The sequence below is a fragment of the Herpailurus yagouaroundi genome, unplaced genomic scaffold (genome assembly GCF_014898765.1).
Source record: "Herpailurus yagouaroundi ecotype Mexico unplaced genomic scaffold, PumYag 77, whole genome shotgun sequence".
Lineage (NCBI taxonomy): Eukaryota > Metazoa > Chordata > Mammalia > Carnivora > Felidae > Herpailurus > Herpailurus yagouaroundi.
The window spans coordinates 12,548,972-12,561,734 of NW_024412388.1; the positions used below are offsets into that span (position 1 = coordinate 12,548,972).

General features: G+C 56.0%; 1 long non-coding RNA gene across 1 annotated transcript; it reads left to right on the top strand.

The window, feature by feature from the left end:
- Positions 1-456: 456 nt before the first annotated feature.
- On the top strand, positions 457-1,153 carry LOC121018114 (uncharacterized). Its single transcript, XR_005785033.1, has 2 exons — positions 457-537; positions 801-1,153. It is a non-coding gene; the product is annotated as an uncharacterized LOC121018114 (long non-coding RNA).
- Positions 1,154-12,763: the final 11,610 nt, after the last annotated feature.

Below are 12,763 nucleotides of genomic sequence, written 5' to 3' on the forward strand. Positions count from 1 at the left end.
CCGCACGGTGGACAATCTGCGTACAACTTTTGATGCCCCCAAACTTTAACTCTTTCTAGCCTCCTGTTAACCAGAAGCCTTACCGATAACACAAGCGGTCGATTAACACATATTTTGTGTGTTGTATGTATTATATGCTGTATTCTTACGATAAAGCAAGCCAGAGAAAAGAAAATGTTAAATCAAATGGGAGTGTGGAGGGCCGAGGGCAGACCGCCCCAAGATGGTCCACTTTGGCATGAAGATTCTTTTTTTAAATTTTTTAAATTTTTTATTTTTATTTAATTTAATTTATTTATTTATTTTATTTATTATTTTATTTTTTTTATTAAAAAAAATTTTTATTTATTTATTTATTTTGAGAGACAAAGCGAGCAGGGGAGGGGCAGAGAGGGAGAGAGAGAATCCTAAGCAGGCTCTGTGCTGTAGAGCCCGATGCAGGGCTTGAACTTACAAACCGTTGAGATCATGACCTGAGCCGAAATCAAGAGTCGGACACTTAACGGACTGAGCCACCCAGGCGCCCCTGGCACGAAGGTTATTTTGTTTTTTTATTTTTTTTATTTTTATTTAAAAAAAATGTTTTTTAACGTTTATTTATTTTTGGGGGGGACAGAGAGAGACAGAGCATGAACGGGGGAGGGGCAGAGAGAGAGGGAGACACAGAATCGGAAACAGGGTCCAGGCTCTGAGCCATCAGCCCAGAGCCCGACGCGGGGCTCGAACTCACGGACCGCGAGATCGTGACCTGGCTGAAGTCGGACGCTTAACCGACTGCGCCACCCAGGCGCCCCACGAAGGTTATTTTGAGCCGATGGCAATTGAGACCCTGAGGCCTTGAGAGAAATATTTGCCCCTCCCTAACTACATAGAAGCATGTAAATTGGGGTCTTTCCCAGAAGCAGGGCTATTATCGGAGACACATTTTATCTGAGTGACCCATCTATATGGCAGGAGAGACATCTAATTACCAAACATCTCCTCTCATCGCCCTGTGAGGTGCATTTCTTTCCTCCGAAGTCCCTGCCCCTTGCCCCCTTCTCTTTAGCTCAGAACGATGTGCGTATCTCATCGTGCCCGACTGTCTCTGGAATCTCCGTGTCTGTGTGGATTCCCCGTACGCACTCTCTTAAATTTTATCTTCTCCCATTAATCTGTCTCAAGTCAATTTGATTCTTGGTCCAGCCGGAAGGACTCCGGATACATTTATAGTGCTGTACTGTATCTATCGAGAAAAGAAATCCACATGGACGTCCCAAATCCGTGCAGTTCAAACCCATGTTGTTCAAGGATCCCATGTAGATTCTCGCCACGAGCTGCGGGCCTGACCCCGAGCTTCACGTGCTCCTGTCTCTGAGTCGAGAGGTGGGGCTCCTGCCCTCGGGACGAGGGGGAAGCCGCTCAGAACACTGGCCCTTTACGGTTGTGACTTCGGCAATGCCACGTAGCAACAGTGAGAGGTAGCATCATCATGCCCATTTGTAGGGAAGAAGACTGAGGCCCCAGGAGGTGGAGTGACTTGCACAAGAGCCACATCTGTAAGACCAGGGGGTTCGGCAGCAAGAATAGGAACCAAGTCTCGCCCTTGACCCTGACCGCCATCCTGGCGTACTGCTCAGTGCACAACGCCAGGGGGCGCCATGTGCCTTGCAGAACCCTCCTGCTGCTCCCTGGCCCCCAGCGGAGCCGCAGCTGCGTCTGACTACCGATCTCAGTGAGGACAGTTCTGTGGGGACCGCACTGTGGCTGGCAATGACCAATTATGCTCATCACTGGCCTCTTGGGAAGCAGGCCCCCCTCCAAGCCGTTGGCTTCAGCACCCCCTCCAACTTGCTTTCTGTTTCTGCCATGTCTTGGGTGCGCCCCAGCTGTTTGGGCTGTGAATTTAATTCTCAGGATGACCCTGAGCTTGGCAGAAGGCAGGGCCAGTAGGAATCTAACACATCCGTGGGTGGCCGGGAAAATCGACGGAAATAAGCTGTGCCTCTAGGGTTCTCGGTGAGGCGCCTCCACCTTAGAGGCCTGAGCTGGAAAGGACAGAGGCTCAAGTTGAATACTGAGCAAGTGTGGATGATTCGGGGGCGGGGGGGCGGGCAAAAGAGTAGGAGGCAGTAACAGTGAAGCGACAGGCCTGCATTCAAATCCTGGCCCAACCACCGTATAAGTGACCAAAACACCCACCACGCTCCGTTTCTCCCGGCATCGTGGAGTCAGTTTTTCTACTCCTTGCCTCGACCCAAAGAACATGGTAGACAGAAGGACAAGTGACTTCTAAGTCAGGGGGTCAGGAGGTTCTGCCCACTCGCACGTTCCTTCTCGGACCCTTGTGACCATCACGTGACACGAGCCTGGGGCCCATGAGGGCCGCGTGGAGGACAGGATCCCGAACACGTGCTTCCGAAACCAGCAGACGGCAGCCTTGTGAGCAAGCCAAGTCCAGCTGAGATCAACTCTGCGTAGTCCCGGCCAGAGGAGCCGCACGGCTGACCGTGAGCTACGGTACAGGCTTATCATCTTCAGCCATTAAATTTTTTCTTTTATTATGCGGCCATCATTTGTTGAGACAGCCATTTATAGTTCAATGATCATGGTCAAATTGCTCACCCTCGCTGAGCCTCGATTTCCTTTCTTTTTAATTAAGATTTTTTTTAATGTTTGTTCTTGAGGGAGAGACAGAGTGTGAGCGGGCGAGGGGCAGAGAGAGAGGGAGACACAGAACCCGAAGCGGGCTCCGGGCTCTGAGCCGTCAGCAGGGAGCCTGATGCGGGGCTCGAACCCACGAACCGCGAGATCATGACCTGAGCTGAAGTTGGACGCTCAGCTGACTGAGCCACCTGAGTGGCCCTGAGCCTCGATTTCTTTAGCTGTGATATGGGCTTGCAAGCAGCCGAAGTCGCAGAGGATTGACATGAGGAGTGGAATGGGGGCTGCTGTACTGCCATAGAAGCAACTCCCAAATCCTTTCTTTTCTTCCTTTTCTTTTTTTTTTTTTAAAGATTTTATTAGACTGTCTCTACACCCATCTTGGGGCTCGAACTCACAACCCCAAGATCAAGAGTCACGCGCTCCACCAACTGAGCCACCAGGCGCTCCTCTCCCAAATCTAAATGACGGAAACAACAAAGGACTGCTTCGGGTTGGGGACTCCGCTCATTGCGGTCGGGTAGAGTCCTAGGCTGGTGAAGTTCCCCGTCCTGAGCGGTGGGCTGGTGTGCCAGAGGGACCGGGCAGGGTCTCGCTGTGGCAGTTGAATGCTCCGCTCGGAGGTGACAAACAGGGCCCCTCCATTCCCAGCACCCGCCCGGGGCGTCAGGAGGTGCCAGCCTTCCTACCCGGAGAGAGAGCCGGAAATAATTGCTGAACAGCATTTGTACGCGTTTAGCTGTTGTTCTGTGCTTTTCAAGTCCGGGAAAACCGAAAGGGGAGTGAAAGCCATGCTCATAGACGGGATAATCGCAGCTCTGTTCATTGAGCACCTACTGTGTGTCATTGAGGCCCCAGCCTTTGACGCGGGGCTCGAACTCATAAAGCGTGAGATCACGGCCTGAGCCGAAGTCGGGCGCTCAACCTGCAAAGCCCCTGCAAAGCCATTTGCAACCCTCACCACCATCGCCTGCACTCTCAGTAGAGTGAATGCACCCACATACCCTAGGGCTGTGTGAGCATTTCTTACGGAAACCTCTCCGCAGCCCTCTGTCATCATCCCCTTTTTACACAAGTGGGAACAGGTGCACAGAGAAGCTCCGTGTCCCGTCCAAGGTCACGCGGCTGGTGAAAGAACCGGGACGGGGTGTTCACGGTTAACCTCTGTGCTATAAAGGGCTTTCACATCCTGGGGCTTGTCTGAGCTTCCCCGAAACACACATGTGCGTGCACACACGCACACACACACACACACACACACACACCCCAACACCACCCCCTGAGAGATGGGCAGGTTGGACTTCCTACTCCAACTCTCCAAGTGTGGGATCTGAAGCCTAGCGACACGTTCAGGGTTGTAGGACTGATCGCCTGGTTTCGAGAACAGGGCCCTTTCCACACCTGGGGCTCGGGGAGAACGCGGTGTGGACGGTGGTGTTCCGATCAGCTGTTGCTGTGTAACGAACCGCCGCGAAACTTCATGGCAGCAGACAACCATTTTGTGGGGCTAATAATAGACTCTGGAATCGGATGGGGTACAACGGGGCGGCTCGTCTCTGCTCTGTCATATCCGGGGCCCCAGAGGCTGAGAGAGTAAAAGCTGGGGGTGACTCAACAGCCGTTCCCTTCTTCCCTGTCCGGCAGTGGGTGCCAGACTCGGTCGGGCTGTTGACCAGAGCGTTGGCACACGACCCCTTCTCGTGGCCCTGGTGGCCTCGGGGTCGGCGGTGCCTCACGTCGTGGCTCCACAGGTGAGTGTCCCAGCCGACAAGGTGGAGGTCAGGCGGCCTGTTCTGACCCGGCATCGCTGGTGCCACGGCATCCTGTCGGCTTTGAACCAGCCACCAGCCTGCCCAGATTCAGGCCTGGACCCTGTCCCTCCATGACCAGAGAGCCAGAATTTGTGGACGTGGTTACAAACCATCAAGGTCGGCCCCGAGGGCCATGAGAAGCTGGGACGGAGAACGTGGAGCTCCAATGGGCTTGGGCTGGAGGCTCTGATGAGCCCTGACCCCCAGCGTCCCATCACCACCTCGTGGCCAAACTCGGGGTGTCTGTGGTCCTGCGAGCTTCCTGTCCTCGTTCTGGAGAACACGCCCCTGGTGGCCAGCAGGGGGCGCCCAATGCCCTTGTCCTCCGTGGGTTAGGAGGGGACGAGGGAGGACGACCCCGATAGCCTCTCTGGACACAGTCGCCCAGCAAGGAGCCCTGGAGGGGGCCCCAGCTGTGTCCACACCACGTCGGTCCCGCCCCGCAGTCTCCGCGACACCCTGTTGATGGCTTTCCGGCTCTCCACCAGCTGTGCCAGCCCTTCAGCACCCCCTCGGGGAGCACCGTGGGCAGGGGGTCCGGCGCTGGTTTTGCGGCCGGCTGGATTGTGAGACCGAGCAAATCCCCCGCCTGGACTTGGGGTTTCCCAGACACGAGAGCAAGGGGGCTGGGCCACAGGATCCCCAAGTTTCCAGAACGCCACTGAATTTCTTCTCAGGTGGAAACCCCATCTCCCAAGGCTGGCTGCAAGCTCCTTGAGGGCAGGCTGTGCCTTCCTGACTCCGGGCGAGGCACTTTGCCACGCGCGGCCTCGGTCTCTCATCCGGAAAGTGGGGACGCCGACAGTGTCTGTGTCGGGGCGTCTTTGGGCGTTGCCAAGCACCTGGCACCTTAGTAGGTGGTCAGCCACAGCCGCTTGCTTTGCTGCGGGTGCTCCCTGAGCCTGGGGAGCTTGTCCCCTGGGGTCTCCTGGGGGCTTGGGGAGAGTGTGGGTGGTTGAGGGCAACCCATCACAGCTGCTGGATGCAGTCCCCAGAACAGGCCTCCCGGGACTGTCCTCCTGTGGCTACGACGTGAGGTTTCTGAAAACCCCCCTTGTCGTTACGAGACGCCCCACTCGACTGAGGCCTCTGCCCGAGGCTCCCTGTTTGCTGTGTGGGCGCCATGTTGGATCGTAATTGTGTCCATGTGGGAGGGGCACTGCCATCTGGTCTCGGAAGGAGGAAAATTGGGGTTACACCGCCTTTCCCGTTGTCCTCTCTGCTCCTCACTGCTTGGCCACACAGGAGCTGTGACAACGCCTGCCTTGCCCCCTCACTTCCCTCCCCATGCCCCAGCGGGGACCCCGCCAGGCCAGCCTTACTCACCCTCCTCTCTCCTTCCACCCTACCTCAGCCTCCTCACTGCCACATCACGGTGGGCGCAGCCCCCAGGAACATGGAGGTGGCCTCAATGACCGGCTGAGATTTGTCTAGAGGGTGGTGGGGGATGGGTAGAATGTCCCGGGGCCCCGACCAAGGAACTTTCTTGGCAATAGAAATCACTTCTCCTTCTTGAACATTCCTTCTTCTCAGGCTTGATCTGTGATCCTGGGGCCTGACTGGAAGTCTTTGGAGAAGCAACATTACCTGTTGAAGGCACAGCTTGCCGCGGCCATCGGGACACACAGGGTTCAGAGGGCAGGGGTGAGGGGAGAGTGGGGGCCTCGGGGAGCAGGACTTCTGTTTCGGTGAATCAGCCTCTAGGCTTTCCAGGATGCCGGCGAGCCTTGCCTTTGGTGCAGCCAGGGTGCCTGATGTCAGGGCCACCACGTTTGGGCACGTGGGCCAGGCGCTGCATGACCCCAGGGGCACCATGCAGACAGGTTACACGTGGGGGCGGCCCTTAAATTGTGCGCTGTGGCAGCCGCAGCTGGTGACCTGTCAGTGCTGGTCTGGCCCGTGCAGGGGTTGGCAGCCTCTGTCTTCCAATGACCCGGAGGAAGGAACCTCCAGGCCCCCCTTGCCTTAACTGTCCAGTGTACCTGAGTGCCTGCCTTAGCTTCTCTGGGCTAGGCCTCGATTCCCTGGTCATCTCTTGTAGCAGAGAGGGGCTGGACCTCCTTCCTGGGTCCAGGCAGCTGACAGATGGCCCCAAGTCCCAGTGCCACCAGCCCCTAACACTGACTAACGCCTCCACCCGGACACGGCTGTTGGCACCCCAGCCTGGGATGGACCTCTGATGGGCTGACATTTGCCCAAACGGGCCCCACACTAGAACAAGACAGAAGCTCCAAATCCCAGCTCTGCCTCTGTGTGGTCACAGGCATGCCTCTCAAATCCTTCTTCTTCTTCTTTTTTAATGTTTATTTATTTTTGAGAGAGAGACAGAGCGTGAGCTGGGGAGGGGCAGAGAGAGGGAGACACAGAATCGGAAGCAGGCTCCAGGCTCTGAGCTGTCAGCACAGAGCCTGACGCGAGGCTCGAAGCCATGAGATCATGACCTGAGCGAAAGTCAGAGGCTTAACCAACTGAGCCACCCAGGGGCCCCTGTTTTTTATTTTAGAGAGAGAGAGAGAGAGAGAGAGAGAGTGCGTGCCTACGAGTAGGGGAGAAGGGCAGAGGGAGGGGGAATCCTAGGCAGATGCTGTGCTCAGCACCGGGCCTGATGTGGGACTCGATCCCACGACCCTGGGATCATGCCCTGAGCTGAAATCAAGCATCAGACGTTCAACCTACTGAGCCACCCAGGGGCCCCGCTTTTGTTTTCTTAAATTTTTTTACGTTTATTTATTCGTTCAGTAAATGTTAGTGAAAAGAGTACTATGGGCACTGGGTTAGGTCCGGAGGAGGCGGGTGAATCAGGCAGGCAGGTTGCTCCGTTGCTGGAGTTTAGGCACACTTGCGGGCACAGACGAAATCCAAGTAAACACGCGGAGAGATTACACAATTACAAATTGCCTAAATGCTTTGGAGGAAACAAACTCATTTGCTTATTAAAGCTTCAGAGATACAAAGGTAGGTTTCAGCCAAGCCCGTGGAATGTGAGGTTTTTCTAGGATCCCATAATGAAAATAACCGGACACTGGCAAGGGCCTGCGAAGACTGTGAGCTCTTTCTCTCTTTACAGAAGTCCTCGTGGCCGAGTGTCATTATCTCCATCTTACAGAGGAGCACACAGAGGTCAGGGGGTCAAGTGACTTGCCCGAGGTCACGTAGCTTGCTAATGAAGCCAGATTTGAGCTTGGGTTTGTTTGATCCCTGCCTGCTGTAATTACAGACCTTGTCCGAGCCTCGTGGCCGGGCTCCTGCTGGGCAGGGAGTTCCTAAAGCCGGTGGCTGGAGGGCTGGGGGGGACCCCCTGGGAATGAGGCCCCCCCATCTGAGCTGGAAGAGGGGGTGGAGGGTGGGGTCCAGGAGACCCGGGGCTGGAGGAGCTAATGCCAAAGCTAAAAGAAGGCGATGGGGTGTGGATGGGGTCCCCACCTCTGTCTCCACGTAGCACCTGAAGGCCAGCACGTCTCATGGCCTTGACTGTTCCCACTTTCAGGGCTGCAGGCAGGGGGCTTAGGAGGTCGGGAGCCCCGCGCTCAGAATCTGGACTTCCTGCCCCGGTACCACAGTCCTAGTCTCCTCGTGGGTGAGAGCCCGGGCTCTAGAAATTAAAAGACCTGGACACAAATTCTAGCTTTCCCACCTTCGAGCTATGTGACTTTTGGCAAGTTGCTTACTTCTCTGAGCCTCAGTGGCCTCACATTCCAGACAGGCGTGATCAAATCTGCTTCTCCGATCCTGGAGGATAAATAAGATGATACATTACAGTGTTTCCCCCAGTTCCCGGATGATCATACAGTGAGGGTCGGTGAGCATAAAGCCAAACCCTATTCTTCCAGGAACTCGGGGTGTCTGCACGTCCCCCAACTGATGGAAAGAGCCTGCAAAACAAAGTAGGACCCATGAACGTTCTTTCTCTGATTTTCGTTTTTTTTTTTTTTTTTAATTTTTTTTAAATGTTTATTTATCTTTGAGACAGAGAGAGACAGAGCATGAGCAGGGGAGGTGCAGACAGAGGGAGACACAGAATCTGAAGTAGGCTCCAGGCTCCGAGCTGTCAGCACAGAGCCCGACGCAGGGCTCGAACTCACGGACTGTGAGATCACGACCTGAGCTGAAGTCGGACGCTCACCGACTGAGCCACTGTCGTTCCTTCTTCAGGCCGAGCGCCACGGTGTGGTTGTGCCACGTCTTGTCGGTCCACTCTCCCATCTCTGGGCATGCGGCCGAGGGTGGTCACCCTGCGGCTTTTGAGTTGCAAGCACTCAGTTCCAGCCGCCAGCCGAGTCCCGGTTCCAAACTTCTGAGGCAGAGACGGTGACCGTCCTGTGCGCACACGTTGGCCCTGGGCCACACGGGTATTGACAACATGGCGGCCGCGACCCGCTCTTGGGAGGTGAGGGGGTGATTCTCGGAAAGGAAATGGAGTCGTTGGCGATTGAGAAGCCTGTCCCTACGTAAGAAACCAAGCTGGGTCATCCCTAGATGGAAATATTTTCATTCCGATGGACCTCTCTGGAATGTGTCGGTTAGGAGACTCAGAAAGAGGCTTTTATTGAATTTTACATCTTTATTAAAAATGTTTTCGCAGGGCACCTGGGTAGCTCCGTCGGTTGAGCGTCCGACTTCGGCTCAGGTCACGATCTCGCGGTCCGTGAGTTCGAGCCCCGCGTCGGGCTCTGGGCTGACGGCTCGGAGCCCGGAGCCTGCTTCCGATTCTGCGTCTCCCTATCTCTCTGCCCCTCCCCTGCTCATGCTCTGTCTCTCTCTGTCTCAAAAATAAATAAAAAACGTTAAAAAAAATTAAAAAGAATGTTTTCGTATGTGAGTTTCGCACGTACAACGTAGTGATTCGGCTCCTCTGTGCATTGTGCTGTGCCCACCGCGTGTAGCCGCCATCTGTCACCATACGACGCTATCACGGTGCCGTTGACTGTGTCCCCTGTGCTGTGCCTTTATTCTTGTGACTTACTCATTCCGTGACTGGAAACCTGTAGCTCCTTCTCTCCTTCGCCCAGTTGGCCCGTTTCCCCCCCACCCCCTTCCCCCGGAAAGATGCTATTTTAATGTCAACATATCTGCCTGCTTTGTGCCTTCTGGCTTACAGGGTGGCGGGTGGAAGTGGGGGGCCTCTACGAGTCGGGCCCTGGTTAGGCCGCCGTCTTGCCCTGGTGCGGGGGGCCTGTTTGCTCTGGGGGCCAGTCAGCCAGAGGCTGCCTCAGACCCTCGGGACCCGGGGGGCCCGGTCCAGCCCCGCCTCTGCCCCGGTGCCCTCACTCGTTCTTCTCCAACTTCTGTCTCTTGATGTTACCCAGGCTCAGTTTCTTACTGACAAAATGGCTGCTAACACGCACCGTGCTTTCTTTGGTACGTTGGTGAGGAGGCCACATGAAGCTGATGACCGCAGAGCAGGGATTCTCAACCGGGGGCCGCTTGCCCCCCCCCCCCCCCCCCACCAAAGAGGGACAAGTGGCAATGTCTGGAGCCATGTTTGGTTCACCCAGCTGGGAAGGGTCGGTGCTGCTGACATTAGAGGGCACGGGCCAGGGATGCTGCCACATGGGCTGCAGGGCCCAGGACGCCCCCACCACCAGGGTGGTCTGGTCCAGGGTGTCGGTAGCACCGAGGGGAGACAGGCTGGTCCGGGGCAGCCTGGGAGAATCATTCCTTCTGCGCGTCTTTCCTGGGCATCGTTCGGCGCTGCCTGCGGGAACGGCAGGGGGTTGGTAGGGACACAAGGCGGAAAGGACCCAGTCCTACGGCAGAGGGTCTGGCGTATGGTGGACACTTCCATACCGTTTCTACATCAAAGCGTGGCTTCAGCTGGCGGAAAGCCCGGCGCGTGGCCGTGGTCATGCCCTACTTGTGGCCGAGCAGACTCCGCTGGCAAAGTGTGATGCGGCCAACAGCCTCTGTTGGCCGACAGGTGCTTCCAGAATGCTGGCGGAAACTCACCCAACGGAGTGTGGCTCAGGCAGCCGGTTATCGAGTGGATGGGGGAGAAACAGGCTACCCTGGCCTCCCAGAGTGACCGGTGGTTTGGGGAGAAAGGAGCGGAGGCGAGTTTATTGAGGTTTTTCTGAACTCATGGATTCTGCTCCGGGAGTGTTTGCCCCCTCTGCCACCTGGGCTTTGGGGGTGGGTGGGGGAAGGGGGGGGCAGGAAAGACAAGACTCTAGAGAGCAGGAGAGGAAATTCCAGAGGCCTTTATACCCTTCAGAGGATGGGGGCCAGGGGTGTGGGTGGCGGCAGGTTCAGGTGGCCAAAGAGAAACATGGAGGAAGATTCTGGCCTCTCGTGTGCTCCTTCCCTGACCTTGGGGGGCAGCTTTCTCTGGGAGCAGAGAGCCCGGGCCAGGCCTTCTGGGTGGGTGAGGCGGGAGAGACGGTGGCCCTCTGCCATCGGGCAAAGGGAACGAGACTGCAGCCTGTCCCCTGACCAGGACTGAGGGAAGGTGCTGGAAGGAAGGCAAGGGCAGCCGTAGTGGACAGCTTTTCTCCTCGCAGGGCCCCCAGAACCAGGAACCGGCCTTCCTGACTCTGGCCAGGGCCTCTTAAAGGAAGAGCTCTCCCCGTCGCTATGTCCACAGGTGGAGGGGCCACGTCTCCACCTGCCTCTTCACTCATACCTTAAGCCCCAAATAATAAAGCCAACGAAGCTCTAACGATGACAAGGGCTTCCTGCCAGCGTCAGTGGTGCTGTTCTGGTGCTTTCCATCTCATTTAATTCTCTCGCACTGCTGTGCACCTCCCAGCTGGCTCTTGGCCGCCAGCCTCCCAGGAGGGAGTCCAGTGAGTCAGGTGTATGTTGATTCTCTCCGGTGGTGCAGAACCTTCGGTCCCACCAGGGCTTGCTGAACCCTTTGCGCCCCGGGCTTGCTTGGGTAACTAGTGGAACCAGAGGCTTTGGTTTCCTTCAGCCCCGAACTCAAAATAGCCACGATTTTGTACACCCTCGGCGTGACCTCGGGCAACTTGCTTCTCTCTCAGAAACCTGTTTCCCTCTTTGCAAAATGGGGGGAAACCTTGTTGTGACGCTCAGATGAAGGGGAGAGTTTTTAGTGGATAAAACACGTGCGAGCCCAAACTCGGGATCGTCTCCATCATCATCATCATCATCATCATCATCATCAGGGGTCAGCAAACTTTCGCTATGAGACCAGACGGCAAATCTTTTAGGCTTTGTAGCCCCTACAGTCTGTCGGTATTAAATTCTATCGTCTCTTCGAAGCGGCCACGGACAGTAAGCAAATGGGTGTGGCTGTGTTTCAATAAAACTTTATTTACAAACACAGGGGATGGGCCCGATTTGGCCTGAGGGCTATGGTTTGCTGAGGCCCTGATCTAAGGCCTGAGGCTTGACTCCCATTGCCTGGTAGCAAAAAGCGGAACAGGGCCTGGGCCAGGTTTGATGTGAAATGCAAGTGTCCATGTGCAAACAACCATCTGAGTGTTTTGAGGGCAGGGGAGGATCTACCTTTGAGACCCCATCCTGGGTTCTCAGGGGCACATGGTGAGGGCAGAGCGAGTATTTGTGGGTAAATGACTTTCTGGCGACCATTTCGGCTCAGGTCATGATCTCATGGCCGTGAGATCGAGCCCCACGTCGGGATCCTCGGTGGGCATGGAGACTGCCTGGGATTCTCTCTCTCTGTCTGCCCCTCCTTCATTCTGGAGCTTGCACTCTCTCTCTGTCGTTCTCCAAAAAAAAAAGAAAAAAGGTGTCCTTGTAATCAGAGCCATCATTATTGTCTATCCCCCGGGAGCTGGACTCCAGAGCCCTTTCCCTATGGTCTCATTTAATCTTCATGAGAACCCTGTCATATCAGGACGATTGTTGTTATCCTGGTGGGACGAGGGAGAAACCGAGGCTCTGGGAGATGAGGTCACGCAGCCGGAAAGGGCAGGGATTCAAACTTGAAATTCCAACTTCAAAGCTTGTGCTTTTCCACCTCCTCTGGTTAAAAGACTCCCGGTCTGTGGATGAACCTCGAGCCCTCCCTTGTGCCCATGTCCTGTGCTTCTTTCTGGGCCAGGGGGCAGCTGTCAGTGGTTAAACCTTCTGCCTTCACCCCCCCCTTAGAGGCCCCCACCCTTGTTCACGCTGCTCCTCCCTTTCCCTACCCCGGCTACTTCCTGGTCCTCCCAGGCCGACTGATGACAGATTGCCTGGCCCGGCCCGGCCCGGCCCTGCCCATGGGCCTGACCCAGTCTAGCCCTTCCTTGTCGGCTGCTAGGGGCCGCCTCCTGCGCTCCTGCCTGCCCGCCTGGCAGGTCTGGTAGGTGAATGACTCACATTCCTGGTCCTCTGCACACGAA